This window comes from Engystomops pustulosus, chromosome 10 (assembly GCF_040894005.1).
Source record: "Engystomops pustulosus chromosome 10, aEngPut4.maternal, whole genome shotgun sequence".
NCBI lineage: Eukaryota > Metazoa > Chordata > Amphibia > Anura > Leptodactylidae > Engystomops > Engystomops pustulosus.
This window is the reverse complement of record NC_092420.1, coordinates 97,185,796-97,201,938: the sequence shown is the minus strand read 5'-3', so window position 1 is coordinate 97,201,938 and position 16,143 is coordinate 97,185,796. Positions and strand designations below refer to the sequence as shown.

General features: G+C 42.6%; 1 protein-coding gene across 3 annotated transcripts in view; it reads right to left on the bottom strand.

Annotated features, from left to right (window-relative positions):
- ROR1 (receptor tyrosine kinase like orphan receptor 1) overlaps positions 1-16,143 on the bottom strand; it is a 189,724-nt gene that overhangs the window by 62,431 nt on the left and 111,150 nt on the right. The window contains exon 1 of one of the 3 annotated variants that reach the window (XM_072127018.1): positions 14,889-15,160. The exons of the other annotated variants lie outside the window; for them this stretch is intronic. The gene's annotated coding sequence lies outside the window, so the exon portion shown is untranslated. Of the gene's footprint in view, positions 1-14,888; positions 15,161-16,143 lie in introns of those variants that run through there. 3 annotated transcript variants of the gene reach the window in all.

Sequence of the window (16,143 nt, the reverse complement as noted above, 5' to 3'; positions counted from 1 at the left end):
TACTGCCCCCTATGTACAAGAATATAACTACTATAATACTGCCCCCTATGTACAAGAATATAACTACTTTAATACTGCCCCCTGTGTACAAGAATATAACTACTATAATACTACCCCCTATGTACAGGAATATAACTACTATAATACTGCCCCCTATGTACAAGAATATAACTACTATAATACTGCCCCCTATGTACAAGAATATAACTACTATAATACTGCCCCCTATGTACAAGAATATAACTACTATAATACTGCACCCTACATACAAGAATATAACTACTATAATACTGCCTCCTATGTACAAGAATATAACTACTATAATACTGCCCCCTATGTACAAGAATATAACTACTATAATACTGCCCCCTATGTACAGGAATATAACTACTATAATACTGCCCCCTATGTACAAGAATATAACTACTATAATACTGCCCCCTATGCACAGGAATATAACTACTATAATACTGCCCCCTATGTACAAGAATATAACAACTATAATACTGCCCCCTATGTACAGGAATATAACTACTATAATACTGCCCCCTATGCACAGGAATATAACTACTATAATACTGCCCCTATGTACAGGAATATAACTACTATAATACTGCCCACTATGTACAAGAATATAACTACTAGAATACTGCCCCCTACATACAAGAATATAACTACTATAATACTGCCTCCTATGTACAAGAATATAACTACTATAATACTGCCCCCTATGTACAAGAATATAACTACTATAATACTGCCCCCTATGTACAAGAATATAACTACTATAATACTGCCCCCTATGTACAGTAATATAACTACTATAATACTGCCCCCTATGTACAAGAATATAACTACTATAATACTGCCCCCTATGTACAGGAATATAACTACTATAATACTGCCCCCTACGTACAAGAATATAACTACTATAATACTGCCTCCTATGTACAAGAATATAACTACTATAATACTGCCCCCTATGTACAGGAATATAACTACTATAATACTGCCCCCTATGTACAGGAATATAACTACTATAATACTGCCCCCCTGTACAAGAATATAACTACTATAATACTGCCCCCTATGTACAGGAATATAACTACTATAATACTGCCCCCTATGTACAGGAATATAACTACTATAATACTGCCCCCCTGTACAAGAATATAACTACTATAATACTGCCCCCTATGTACAGGGACATAACTACTATAATACTGTCCCCTATGTACAGGAATATAACTACTATAATACTGCCCCCTATGTACAAGAATATAACTACTATAATACTGCCCCCTACGTACAAGAATATAACTACTATAATACTGCCCCCTATGTACAAGAATATAACTACTATAATACTGTCCCCTATGTACAAGAAAATAACTACTATAATACTGCCCCCTATTTACAAGAATATAACTACTATAATACTGCCCCCTATGTACAGAAATATAACTACTATAATACTGCCCCCTATGTACAGGATATAACTACTTTAATACTGTCCCCTATGTACAAGAATATAACTACTATAATACTGCCCCCTATGTATAAGAATACAACTACTATAATACTGCCCCCTATGTACAGGAATATAACTACTATAATACTGCCCCCTATGTACAAGAATATAACTACTATAATACTGCCCCCTATGTACAAGAATATAACTACTATAATACTGCCCCCTATGTACAAGAATATAACTACTATAATACTGCCCCCTATGTACAAGAATATAACTACTATAATACTGCCCCCTATGTACAAGAATATAACTACTATAATACTGCCCCCTATGTACAAGAATATAACTACTATAATACTGACCCCTATGTACAAGAATATAACTACTATAATACTGCCACCTATGTACAAGAATATAACTACTATAATACTGCCCCTATTTACAAGAATATAACTCCTATAATACTGCCCCCTATGTACAGGAATATAACTACTATAATACTGCCCCCTATGTACAGGAATATAACTACTATAATACTGCTCCCTATGTACAAGAATATTACGACTATAATACTGCCCCCTATGTACAGGAATATAACTACTATAATACTGCCCCTATGTACAGGAATATAACTACTATAATACTGCCCCTTATGTACAAGAATATAACTACTATAATACTGCCCCCTATGTACAAGAATATAACTACTATAATACTGCCCCCTATGTACAAGAATATAACTACTATAATACTGCCCCCTATGTACAGGAATATAACTACTATAATACTGCCCCCTATGTACAAGAATATAACTACTATAATACTGCCCCCTATGTACAGGAATATAACTACTATTATACTGCCCCCTATGTACAGGAATATAACTACTATAATACTGCCCCCTATGTACAGGAATATAACTACTATAATACTGCCCCCTATGTACAGGAATATAACTACTATAATACTGTCCCCTATGTACAGGAATATAACTACTATAATACTGCCCCCTATGTACAGGAATATAACTGCTATAATACTGCCCTATATGTACAGGAATATAACTACTATAATACTGCCCCCTATGTACAGGAATATAACTACTATAATACTGCCCTCTATGTACAGGAATATAACTACTATAATACTGCCCCCTATGTACAGAAATATAACTACTATAATACTGCCCCCTATGTACAGGAATATAACTACTATAATACTGCCCCCTATGTACAAGAATATAACTACTATAATACTGCCCCCTATGTACAGGAATATAACTACTATAATACTGCCCCCTATGTACAGAAATATAACTACTATAATACTGCCCCCTATGTACAGGAATATAACTACTATAATACTGCCCCCTATGTACAAGAATATAACTACTATAATACTGCCCCCTATGTACAGGAATATAACTACTATAATACTGCCCCCTATGCACAAGAATATAACTACTATAATACTGCCCCCTATGTACAAGAATATAACTACTATAATACTGCCCCCTATGCACAAGACTATAACTACTATAATACTGCCCGCTATGCACAAGAATATAACTACTATAATACTGCCCCCTATGTACAGGAATATAACTACTATTATACTGCCCCCTATGTACAGGAATATAACTACTATAATACTGCCCCCTATGTACAGGAATATAACTACTATAATACTGCCCCCTATGTACAGGAATATAACTACTATAATACTGTCCCCTATGTACAGGAATATAACTACTATAATACTGCCCCCTATGTACAGGAATATAACTGCTATAATACTGCCCTATATGTACAGGAATATAACTACTATAATACTGCCCCCTATGTACAGGAATATAACTACTATAATACTGCCCTCTATGTACAGGAATATAACTACTATAATACTGCCCCCTATGTACAGAAATATAACTACTATAATACTGCCCCCTATGTACAGGAATATAACTACTATAATACTTCCCCCTATGTACAGGAATATAACTACTATAATACTGCCCCCTATGTACAGGAATATAACTACTATAATACTGCCCCCTATGTACAGGAATATAACTACTATAATACTGCCTCCTATGTACAAGAATATAACTACTATAATACTGCCCCCTATGTACAAGAATATAACTACTATAATACTGCCCCCTATGTACAGGAATATAACTACTATAATACTGCCCCTATGTACAGGAATATAACTACTATAATACTGCCTCCTATGTACAGGAATATAACTACTATAATACTGCTCCCTATGTACAAGAATATAACTACTATAATACTGCCCCCTATGTACAAGAATATAACTACTATAATACTGCCCCCTATGTACAAGAATATAACTACTATAATACTGCCCCCTATGTACAAGAATATAACTACTATAATACTGCCTCCTATGTACAGGAATATAACTACTATAATACTGTCCTCTATGTACAAGAATATAACTACTATAATACTGCCCCCTATGTACAAGAATATAACTACTATAATACTGCCCACTATGTACAAGAATATAACTACTATAATACTGCCCCCTATGTACAAGAATATAACTACTATAATACTGCCCACTATGTACAGGAATATAACTACTATAATACATCCCCTATGTATGATGGGAATCCTCTGTACGGTAAATACTGTAAAGTTTCTTTTCTTCGGTTCTGGATGATGAATTTCATTTTGCTACTGAGGGATTATAGACACTTGGGTCTTCCAGATTACAAAGTGCCAGATTAACAAATGACTCCCCCTCCCAGTATGACGGGTATGACGGGACCCCTCACATCTCCCACACTGGTTTACACTGATTCATGGTCTCCCAGGTGTCCTGGGGGGTGCGCGGGGGTCTCCAGACTCCATTGATCACATGAGAACAGTCGGAGTCTTTCACCTACAGACCATGAGTGATCTGAGGAGGGGGGCTGGATACAAATATCAGGGCCCCATTTATAAATGTGCGGGGGGCCTCCGCATCACATCCGTGTCTTTACACCCCATAATTCAGGGGCTTTGTGTTTTCGGGAGGTGGATGACATTTCCCAGGCTGGAGGAATGTAGCAGAGCCGAGCGCAGAGCCATCTCACATACAACATGCTCAGTCACTGGAAAGATGGAATACCACACCGGGGCCCAGCGCCTCCCTCCTACAGGCCGCGGCGGCCATAACTCATCGCCCTCCGGCCCTCCGACACATCGACATCAAATACTCTATCTACAGTATTCTTTATTTTTGTAGTTACTTTTATGTTTTGTTTTTACATTTTGGCTGATTTGTAGGGTTGAATGAGGGTTATTTTAAGGTAGGACTCAATGTGCTGTCATTATAGATCATTTTGGTTATTAGCACCCTCCTGCAACTTTGACTTTTTTCCCCTTGTCTGAAGAAAGATGTGAATCTCTATTAAAATGACTCTGTCAGCATTCTGGTGTTTATGTAGCTTTTAATTAGAGCCAATTGAGAATTTGTTATTATTTGTGTTTTTTAATGGCCTCCTGCAACTTTTACTTTTTTCCCTTGTCTCAAGAAAGATGTGAATCTATATTAAAATGACTGTCAGCATTTTGGTGGTTATGTAGCTTTTAATTTGAGTCAATTGAAAATGTGTTATTATTTGTGTTGTTTTACCTTATTAACGCCCCCCTGCAACTTTGACTTTTAAGTTTTTTTGTCTTAACTTCAACATGAATTGAAATCCTAAATGTGACCGAGAACTTCTGACTAGTTGAAATAAATTGGGGGCAGTTGAGAATTTATTAATTGTGTTGTTTTCTTTTATTAGCGCCTTCCTGCAACTTTTACTTTCAAGTTTTTTTTGAATTATTGAAATCCTAAATGTGACCAACAGCAAGTATTAGTCCCTTTATCTCAACATCTACTGAAATGTTTGCCAGATAATTGCCCAATTTTGTTTATTATGTGAATTTATAACATGTGTCTAATGATGTCACCTAGAACTCCCCAAATCCATCTTTACTACAGTAGTATAACACCTGTATATTCCCAGGTTCTCACTCACAATATCATATAGAGCAGTGATGGCGAACCTTTTAGATACCGAGTGCCCAAACTACAACATAGACCCGCTTATTTATCGCAAAGTGCCAACACAGAAATGTAATTTGTGATTTATACTCCCTTCTCTGTCACAGTTTTCATTGATACCAGCACCTGAGCACACCCATATAGCAGAACATAGTCCCAGGTAGAGCTGTTACTTTAAAATAGCTCTGTGCACAGCAAGTCCTGGGCTGTCTGGGACTGCAGGAAGATACCTGGAGTCATCTCTGGTGATGGCCTGGGTGCCCACAGAAAGGGCTTTGAGTGCCACCTCTGGCACCAGTGCCATAGGTTCGCCACCACTGATATAGAGGAAGTCAATGTTGTATGATGTTGTTAGTAGCAGCAGGACTTTGAAAATGGATTTATATTACAGGCTCTTAGGCATGTCAGTTCACTCACGGTGCGCAGCGTTCGGGCCGTGCGTTCCCGGCAGCATGCGTTGCGAGTGTGATGCGAGTTCATCGCATCACACTCGCAAGTGTGGAACGGGCCTTAGTTTCTCCAAGTGCAATGTGGGCACCTCCTCACACTGCTGTGCTCTTTGCTCTTTCATTAAACCTCTCCCTCCTCACTGTGTGACTATTGTAGTATTCAACCAGGAAACTGTTATAGCTTTTACTCTAAGCAGAGCTGGGGACCAGCTGATTGCAGACTGCACAGAGCACAGCAGTGTGAGACATAGCCTCAATGCCCTTGGAGAAGCTTCAATCCTGTGTAAATCAATATATCACAGTCCTGCTGCTACAAACAACATACACAAAGGCATGATTACAAATCTCTCCAGGGACAATACATAACACTGGCTGCAGAGAGCACAGAGCACAGCAGTGTGAGGTCTGATTACACATCTCTACAGGGATAATACATAACACTGGCTGCAGAGAGCACAGAGCACAGCAGTGTGAGGTCTGATTACACATCTCTCCAGTGACAATACATAACACTGGCTGCAGAGAGCACAGAGCACAGCAGTGTGAGGTCTGATTACACATCTCTCCAGGGACAATACATAACACTGGCTGCAGAGAGCACAGAGCACAGCAGTGTGAGGTCTGATTACACATCTCTCCGGTGACAATCCATAACACTGGCTGCAGAGAGCACAGAGCACAGCAGTGTGAGGTCTGATTACGCATCTCTCCAGGGACAATACATAACACTGGCTGCAGAGAGCACAGAGCAAAGCAGTGTGAGGTCTGATTACACATCTCTCCAGGGACAATACATAACACTGGCTGCAGAGAGCACAGAGCACAGCAGTGTGAGGTCTGATTACTCATCTCTCCAGGGACAATACATAACACTGGCTGCAGAGAGCACAGAGCACAGCAGTGTGAGGTCTGATTACACATCTCTCCAGGGACAATACATAACACTGGCTGCAGAGAGCACAGAGCACAGCAGTGTGAGGTCTGATTACACATCTCTCCAGGGACAATACATAACACTGGCTGCAGAGAGCACAGAGCACAGCAGTGTGAGGTCTGATTACTCATCTCTCCAGGGACAATACATAACACTGGCTGCAGAGAGCACAGAGCACAGCAGTGTGAGGTCTGATTGCACATCTCTCCAGGGACAGTACATAACACTGGCTGCAGAGAGCACAGAGCACAGCAGTGTGACGTCTGATTACACATCACTCCAGGGACAATACATAACACTGGCTGCAGAGAGCACAGAGCACAGCAGTGTGAGGTCTGATCACACATCTCTCCAGGGACAATACATAACACTGGCTGCAGAGAGCACAGAGCACAGCAGTGTGAGGTATGATTACACATCTCTCCAGTGACAATACATAACACTGACTGCAGAGAGTACAGAACACAGTAATGTGAGGTGTGATTACTCATTTCTCCAGGGACAGTACCTAACACTGACTGCAGAGAGCACAGAGCACAGCAGTGTGAGGACACACCCCCAGTGCACTCGGAGAAGCTGCAATTCTATAATATAAATCCCACACAGTCACTGCTACTACTAACATAGACAGCAGTATGATTTCATATCTCTCCAAGAACATTACCCAGCGCTGGCTGCACTATCACTGGTTGAGAGCACAGCAGTGTGAGGACACCATAAGATGTAATATGACTGTGGGATGAGATGGCACTGACTGATCAATCCTAATAGTCTGTACATTTTATGAGTGCAGATATAGCATGTCCCCGGAGACGTTGCGGCAGCACCCCCTCCCCCCCCCTGCGGCACAGCGTGCAGCGCAGAGTTGTCAGCGGCGTTACATGCACCACATTGCCGCATACAGGAAACATTACTCATCCATTTCTGCCGTAATCTACTCTGCAGGACATTTTATTTACCCAATCCCATTCTTAATTTCTTCCAAAATCTGTGTTCTGTTAAGAAAATGTTTTTGTTACTGGGAGAGCGCGGCGGAGCCCATGCGTTTCATTTCTGTATACAGTATATGTTACGGGAATTATGAGGGTGAATTATGATGTGTTTTCTGGGAGTTGGCAAAATATCAGAACGGAGTAAAGAGAAAATCCCAGGCCGACGTTCCAGGGATCCATGAACGGTCCCAAAGTTTACAAACGCAAACTACTCCATTGTTATCCCTTATTTATATAGAGCTGACATAGTCCATGGCGCAGCGCAGGGAGGACGCTCCTATGTACCAGACCCTGCACCGGACTACAGGGGAGGGGGTGCAGCACAAAAATGACATCACTCCCCCCTCCCCCACACACAATCTACTACAAGTTTTCTGTAGAGAGAAGCTGCTGCTACCATTATCTGAAGGTTATGGGGCGTCACTTTAGGGGGTACGGAAGTAGCAAGGCCTGGTACCTAGTGCCTATGGTGGTCCAAGGGACTATGTGGATGACGCATGATGGAGAGGTCTAGTATTGCAATATATAAAATATTTTTTAAATATTAGATTATCAGATCGGTAAAAGATCCAAAATCGGAATTGATTTTCTTATTTTCCCAAAAATATGGGGGCTGTCATTTTGCCTAAACTCCTGTTTACAGCATTTAGCGATTTGCTTTGCAGCAGTTACACAGAGCTGTAGTCTGGAGATTTGTAAGAGAAGGTTGTTGTGGGCATGCTCTGTGACCTGGATGGAGGAGGAGGAGGGACACTGTAACTTATCATCTTCCATGGGAGAGGCATTAATATGAAGCAGCTGAGGTTGACTCCAGGTTTCAGTAGGCCCTTTGGCAGCATTAAAAATTCTGAAACTATCCCTAAAATATTTGCTGGTTTATCATCGTAAACACGTAAACAGCCGCATCACGGTTATTTTATATACATACCCTTCATAATTTAATTATATACAACCGCCTTCACCCCTCACCAGACACTGCTAGGCTGCTGGGGACTGAGATTTAGGGCCCTTGAGCAGCTCTGGGCCCGAGGCACTTTGCCCGGGTATCCCGGGTGCCTGCGCCGGCCCTGCTGTGACTATTACCTACAATCTATAGGACATTGTGATGGATGGGGAAGAGAGGAGCTGTGACTTCTCACCTAACATCTTTCATGGGAGAGCGTATGCTATATGAAGCTATGTGAGCTATGACTATCTATAGGACAGTGTAGTGGGCATGCTCTGTGAACTACGCAGAGGTCATTGTGAAGGGAGGGGGAGGAAGTGAGCTGAAATATTTACTATTGTCCATGGCAGATCCTGGGTTTTACATTATATATACTGTAAATATGTCAGGATCAGTGGTAGTGGATCCTCTGGACCACCGCGGACGATGACGTAAGCCGACACCTGGGACAAGAGGCTGCAGCACGGGATCAGAGTCAGGGACGTAGCAGAATGTCAGGACAGGCAGCACGGGATCAGAGTCAGGGACGTAGCAGAATGTCAGGACAGGCAGCACGGAATCAGAGTCAGAGATGTAGCAGAAGGTCAGGACAGGCAGCACGGGATCAGAGTCGGAGATGTAGCAGAAGGTCAGGACAGGCAGAGTCAGAGACGTAGCAGAAGGTCAGGACAGGCAGCACAGGATCAGAGTCAGGGACGTAGCAGAAGGTCAGGAAAGGCAGCACAGGATCAGAGTCAGAGACGTAGCAGAAGGTCAGGACAGGCAGCACAGGATAGGAGTCAGGAACAGAATCGAGGTCACGACGCGAAAGCACTATAAACGCAGAGGACATAGGAAAACCTTTCTCAATGGCAACGAGGCACAAAGATCCATCAGGGAAGACAGGAAGGGGCTGAGAATTTATCAGAAATTTGCACCCAGCCAGCTCCAATTATCGACTCACCCTATCACTAGGATGCGGAGATGCGTGCGTCGTACCGCCGGAGCTGTCGTGGAAACATGGAGAGGTAAGCATAATGGCTGGGGTCCAGGGGCTCATATAGGAACACGGGCGCGTATATCTATGTATAAATATAGCCAGAATCAAAATCACCAAAAATACTTTAAAAATATGTATAAAACTTGACTGAAGCAGTGGGTCCATTCCTGATGACAGGTTCCCTCTCATATGTTCCATAACATTGATGACTGTCCCTTTAAGATTGTGTCTATTTTAAGAATTTTTTTTTTAATTAATTTTTCATTAACAAAAGGAAAATCGGTATCAAGTATGACAAGGTTAAGGATTTCAGTACATTGGTAGAATTTATAGACAATCCTTGTGCTGAGCACTATTTGAGGGGCTGCGCTATAGCAGTGACTGATGGGCTCTCTGGACTGAACCTCTTGTTATTTCTCCTTATCTCTGCTAGTCAGGCCCAGGCAGCGCCAGAGGGGCAGCAGGGACTGAGTGTAATAACTTATCCCCCACTACCATGAATATCAGAAGTTGGAGAATTCCTGCCATTCTCACAGAGACAAACTTTTGTGATTATCCAGCAGTCAGCACATAACTAATCAGAGTCATGAGAGGCCGATGAAACCGGCGCTAATGTCATATCTGTCTAACACTATTAGGTTGAATGAGGTTACATCCCCCCCCCCTCCCCTGAAACACTTTCTTTTTTTTCCCGTGTTTTCAATTGGGAATTATTGCAAAACTGTGATGGAGCCGCCAGAGATAGAGCCCAGCTGGATCTGCAGCTGTACGGACCATCTGGGTCATCTTATGTGCAGAAATGATAACAAAAATATTAAGAGGAGGCTAAATGATCCATCACGCTGATTGTGAGCACTAAGAAGCTTTTAAAGGGCAGTTCCATCCCAAGACATCTAGCATAAGTAGTGCAGTCTGTACTAGGTGCAGTGTCCTGTGGAGTGTGCAGGGGGCGCCAAATTATGTAATAATTCCTGGTTGTCAGGCTCCTGGGGTAGTGGACCCTCTGGACCACCGCAGATTATGACATTAGCCGACACCTGGGAGCGGAGTCTAAGTTGTACCCGGTTTTCACCAGAGCCGTGCTACGGCGTGGTAGCACCAGGTCACTCCACAGGCACGACTTTGACCGTGGTGATGGCCGAGCTGAGGTACTGAGTCGTGAGGCAGGCAAGAGGTCGAGGCAGGCAGCACAGGATCAGAGTCAAAGGCAAAGCAGGAGGTTAGGGCAGGCAGCAAAGGAGCGTTGTCAGGGACGGAACCGGGGTCACAACGGGAATTCACAACACAAGCACAGGGCATCAGGAACACAGAGGCACAAAGATCCGGCAGGGCATAAGGGAAGAGGCTGGTCAGTTATAGATCGCCACAAGGCCAGCGCCAATTAGCGGTGCACTGGCCCTTTAAATCACATCACATTCACATTGACATCACACATTGCAGCGCATGCACGGTTCTCTAGGCATAATGATGATAATCAGTTGGAGTTTGCTATGCTGAGAGCACCACATGTGCAGGAATTACCGAAAGTGGGGGAGGGAGAAGGAGGGCAGGAGGCATGTACAAAGGTGTTTATAATTAACACAGCCCCCCCCCCCCCCGACCTCCTAAGGCTCATTTGCATAGTTTTAAAAGAATTTATTTGAGAAAACGAAGGCACAAGAAACTAAAACAAGACTGGATTCTGACCGAGGGGGAACTCAACAACATGTGAGTTTGATTTAAAATACCTGAATCTGGTGGTAGATTTCCTTTAAAGGACATCTATGATCAGTTTTACTGATGGTGGACGTGTCGCTCCCCACTCAGGTCCCACAGAGTTCACCTTCTTCTTCCTGGTGCATGTAAGTGCTTGATCTTGCGACAGTCGGATCGTCTGGCGGCATGCCCACCAATTTCTGTCGCATGGAAGCAGCGCAGCTGCGCCACAAACCGATCGTGTGCGGCACAATCCCAGCGCAGACACCAGTTAAATACCTGTCAAAGCTGCTCAAATCTCGAAAACAGTCTGACGAAAGTGCGATCCATGACCCTTAGTGAATTTGCCTCATAGAGTTCTAAAAATTATGCTAATTAGACTGGGGTGCTCCGGCTATGTCACCGGAGCGTCTCGTCTTTTAGTTTATTTACCCTCCCGTTCTAATACAAGTCCCGCACGTCCCCTTCTATATGTCGTGTATAGAAAGGGGAGGGGGGAGGGGAGTGAATAAATAAAAAGATGAGTCGCTCTGAGACGCCATGGTGATGTAGCTGTAGCGCCCCAAACTAATTAGCATCATTTTTATAACTCTATATTGCCAAAATTGTGGGTTGTAGCATTATAATAGTCCTGAGGACCATGGTCCTTCTTGGTAGTACTCGTCTATCATCTGTAAAACTGAGGGTAGATGTCCTTGAAATTTTGTATTTTAAAAAAACACCTCCGTGTTGTCCTATGTTGAGGTCGGAGTAAGATTTTTGTGGGAATTTCTGGCTGCACCGTGCTGCGGACACAGGGGAAAGTCTCCGTCTATTAGCACTGGGCATTATGGAATGCAACGGCAGGAATTCAATGGCAAAAAGTTCAAAAATAGCAACTTTTCTCCTGACACGCAGACATATGGCTTCTATTGACTCTGGCTTCCATTAGGCCGTGGTTTACCTGCTCAGCGTCTGGGTAACAGCAGTGTCATATGAACCTATAATGGGACAAGTCTCCTGACCTCTCCATCACTTACAGTCTCCCCCGCCAAGTGTTGGCGAGCCGGCCGCGCCTATTAATATAATGTGTTTAATTAGTTATTTACGACCGCACAGTCGGAGGGTAATGTATCCCAGGAGGATAAAGTCGGGGTCTCCACTTCACGAAAACATGTGATTTGTGATACAGTATTGTGCGTCCTATAAATATTCATAGACGGGTAGTAAAAAAAATAAATAAATTATCATAGAAAATGCAGTTTCCTCGACTCCAATGGAAAAGAAAACAAAAGGAGTAAATGTTCTGCATCTACAATAATGTTTAAACAGACTCCGGGTAATTTACTGCAGGGGCTGGGGGTGTACGCGGGCCCCGCCGGGCGTGATGTAGCAAGGCTCCGAGGATTATGGGAGAGATGGGGGGGGGTATAAAGAGGTTAATTGGGCATTTAGGACGTGTTTGTGTTCCGCTTTATTGGTTAAAGGTTTGTTATTAACAGAAATGGGATGGACAAAAAGTTCAAAAGTTTGCAAAGAATCAATAATAATATGGAAGAATCGGGATTCAAAAGTGTAAAGGCAGAATAAGGACTAAGGTTTTGGTATGTTCCCCTGGAAGATTATTGAGGAATATCAACAACTGACAATGTTGTGGAGCAAAGGGGTTCATGGATCACTTTTGGAGCACAGGGCACTATTACAGTATAGGGTCAGTGAAGGGATACTATTACAGGGGGTCCCCGTTACTTGTTGGAGCACTATTAGTGTACAGCATAAGGGCACTATTACAGTATAGGGTCAGTAAAGGGATACTATTATAGGGGGTCCCCGTTACTTGTTGGAGCACTATTAGTGTACAGCATAAGGGCACTATTACAGTATAGGGTCAGTGAAGGGATACTATTACAGGGGGTCCCCGTTACTTGTTGGAGCACTATTAGTGTACAGCATAAGGGCACTATTACAGTATAGGGTCAGTAAAGGGATACTATTATAGGGGGTCCCCGTTACTTGTTGGAGCACTATTAGTGTACAGCATAAGGGCACTATTACAGTATAGGGTCAGTGAAGGGATACTATTACAGGGGGTCCCCGTTACTTGTTGGAGCACTATTAGTGTACAGCATAAGGGCACTATTACAGTATAGGGTCAGTAAAGGGATACTATTATAGGGGGTCCCCGTTACTTGTTGGAGCACTATTAGTGTACAGCATAAGGGCACTATTACAGTATAGGGTCAGTGAAGGGATACTATTACAGGGGGTCCCCGTTACTTGTTGGAGCACTATTAGTGTACAGCATAAGGGCACTATTACAGTATAGGGTCAGTAAAGGGATACTATTATAGGGAGGTCACCGTTACTTGTTGGAGCACTATTAGTGTACAGCACAGGGGTACTATTACACTATGGGGTCAGTAAACGGATACTATTACATTATAGGGTCAGTAAAGGGATACTATTATAGGGAGGTCACCGTTACTTGTTGTAGTACTATTAGTGTACAGCATAAGAGCACTATTACAGTATAGGGTCAGTAAAGGGATACTATTATAGGGAGGTCACCGTTACTTGTTGGAGCACTATTAGTGTGCAGCACAGGGCACTATTACACTATAGGGTCAGTAAAGGGATACTATTATAGGGGTCACCGTTACTTGTTAGAGCACTATTAGTGTACAGCACAGGGCACTATTACACTATAGGGTCAGTAAAGGGATACTATTATAGGGGGTCTCCGTTACATGTTGGAGCACTATTAGTGTACAGTATAGGGACACTATTATACTATAGGGTCAGTAAAGAATTACTATTATAGGGGTCACCGTTACTTGTTGGAGCACTATTAGTGTACAGCACAGGGCACTATTACATTATAGGGTCAGTAAAGGGATACTATTACAGGGGGTCACCGTTACTTGTTAGAGCACTATTAATGTACAGCACAGGGCACTATTACACTATGGGGTCAGTAAAGAAGTACTGTTACTATATGGGGTCACTGTTACTGTAAAGGGGACACTATCACTGGGACAGCCCCACTATGTGTATCTGTTAGCTGGTAAATTTAATCTCCAAAGCTGGTCACATGACACACTCCATGGCTTTCATTTTATATTTTGGATAAAAAATTGTGCGAATACCCTATTCTTAAGGCCTAAGTGATGGCGCCCCTTTAATATTAAAGTGATTTTCAATCTTTTATTCGTGTAATCTAGTATTTATAAGTCCTGGAGAGAACAACTCAATGTGTTACATACGTACAAGTGGTTTTTTAATATTTCTATATGTAACATGAGAGAATATTACACGGCAGGACTGCGTCCAATTTCCACCTGTCAATCAAAGGCAGGAAAATTGCTTCACCTGTACGTGACGTGTGTCATGGAGTCATGAACTGCTATCAGCATCGGATTAGGTCACTTCCACATGTGTTGAATTTACGAGGCAATAAGAAGGGAGTCCACAGGGGGGGAGTCAATGTGCGGGGTCAAAGTGAAGAACAATGGTGTATATTCACTGCAGAGCCGCTCTTGGCCACTTGTGGCGTCCTATAGATTTCGGGTACAGTATAGTAGGGACATTATAGAGGTACAGATCACTTATATTTGAAGGGCAAGTAGGGCCTACTGATCAGTTATAGGCCCAAAGCCTGAGTCTGCACTGCACAGACATTGTTGCTCATAGCAACCAATCACAGCACAGCTTAGATTTAGTTTAGTGCTGCTGATAAATGAAAGCTGAACTCTGATTGATTGCTGAGGTAACATAGCAACCAACAAGCTACAAAGAAAAACAGCAGTCGAAAAAGGCAAAAATTGGATGTGATAATGTGGAATAAAATTGCGCTAAGCCAAATTGTGAAGCCACAAATCCCAATAACACTATAATATGACCCCCTTTTAGGATAAATCATTCTGATTTATATGACATGGACGCTCAATCAGTCACGTCCCTTTTATCATAACAAAGGCCTCCCAAAAACACAACACTTTCTTTCCTTAAAGTCTCTGTGCTGCTGTTGACAGTGCAAATATAGAGTGCAAATGGAAAATGTCTGGAAAACAAAATGGTGACAGACATTCAGGGTCTCATTAACTAAGGGTCCACGGACGGCACAAACGTTGGATATTCCGCCGATTACCAATTTGCGCCACATTTAAAAGGGGATTGTGGTGTATGCAATCTGATTTTGGCGCAATTGCGCTGCTTTCAAGCAACACAAATCGGGGGACAGGCCGCCGGACAATCCGGCAGATTCGGACTGAGCGCGGGATTTAACATTTAAATTTTGTCGCAAGACAATGCACTTACATGCACCAGGAAGAAGACACATGCAGGATATGGGGCGCAGGATCTTAGTGACTCCCCGCACAGCGCATTATACACGGACAATGCACTTACATGCACCAGGAAGAAGAAGGTGAACTCCGGGGACCTGAGCGAGGAAGCGACACATGCAGGATATCGGGCGCAGGATCTTAGTGACTCCCCGCACAGTGCATTATACACGGACAATGCACTTACATGCACCAGGAAGAAGAAGGTGAACTCCGGGGACCTGAGCGAGGAAGCGACACATGCAGGATATCGGGTGCAGGATCTTAGTGACTCCCCACAC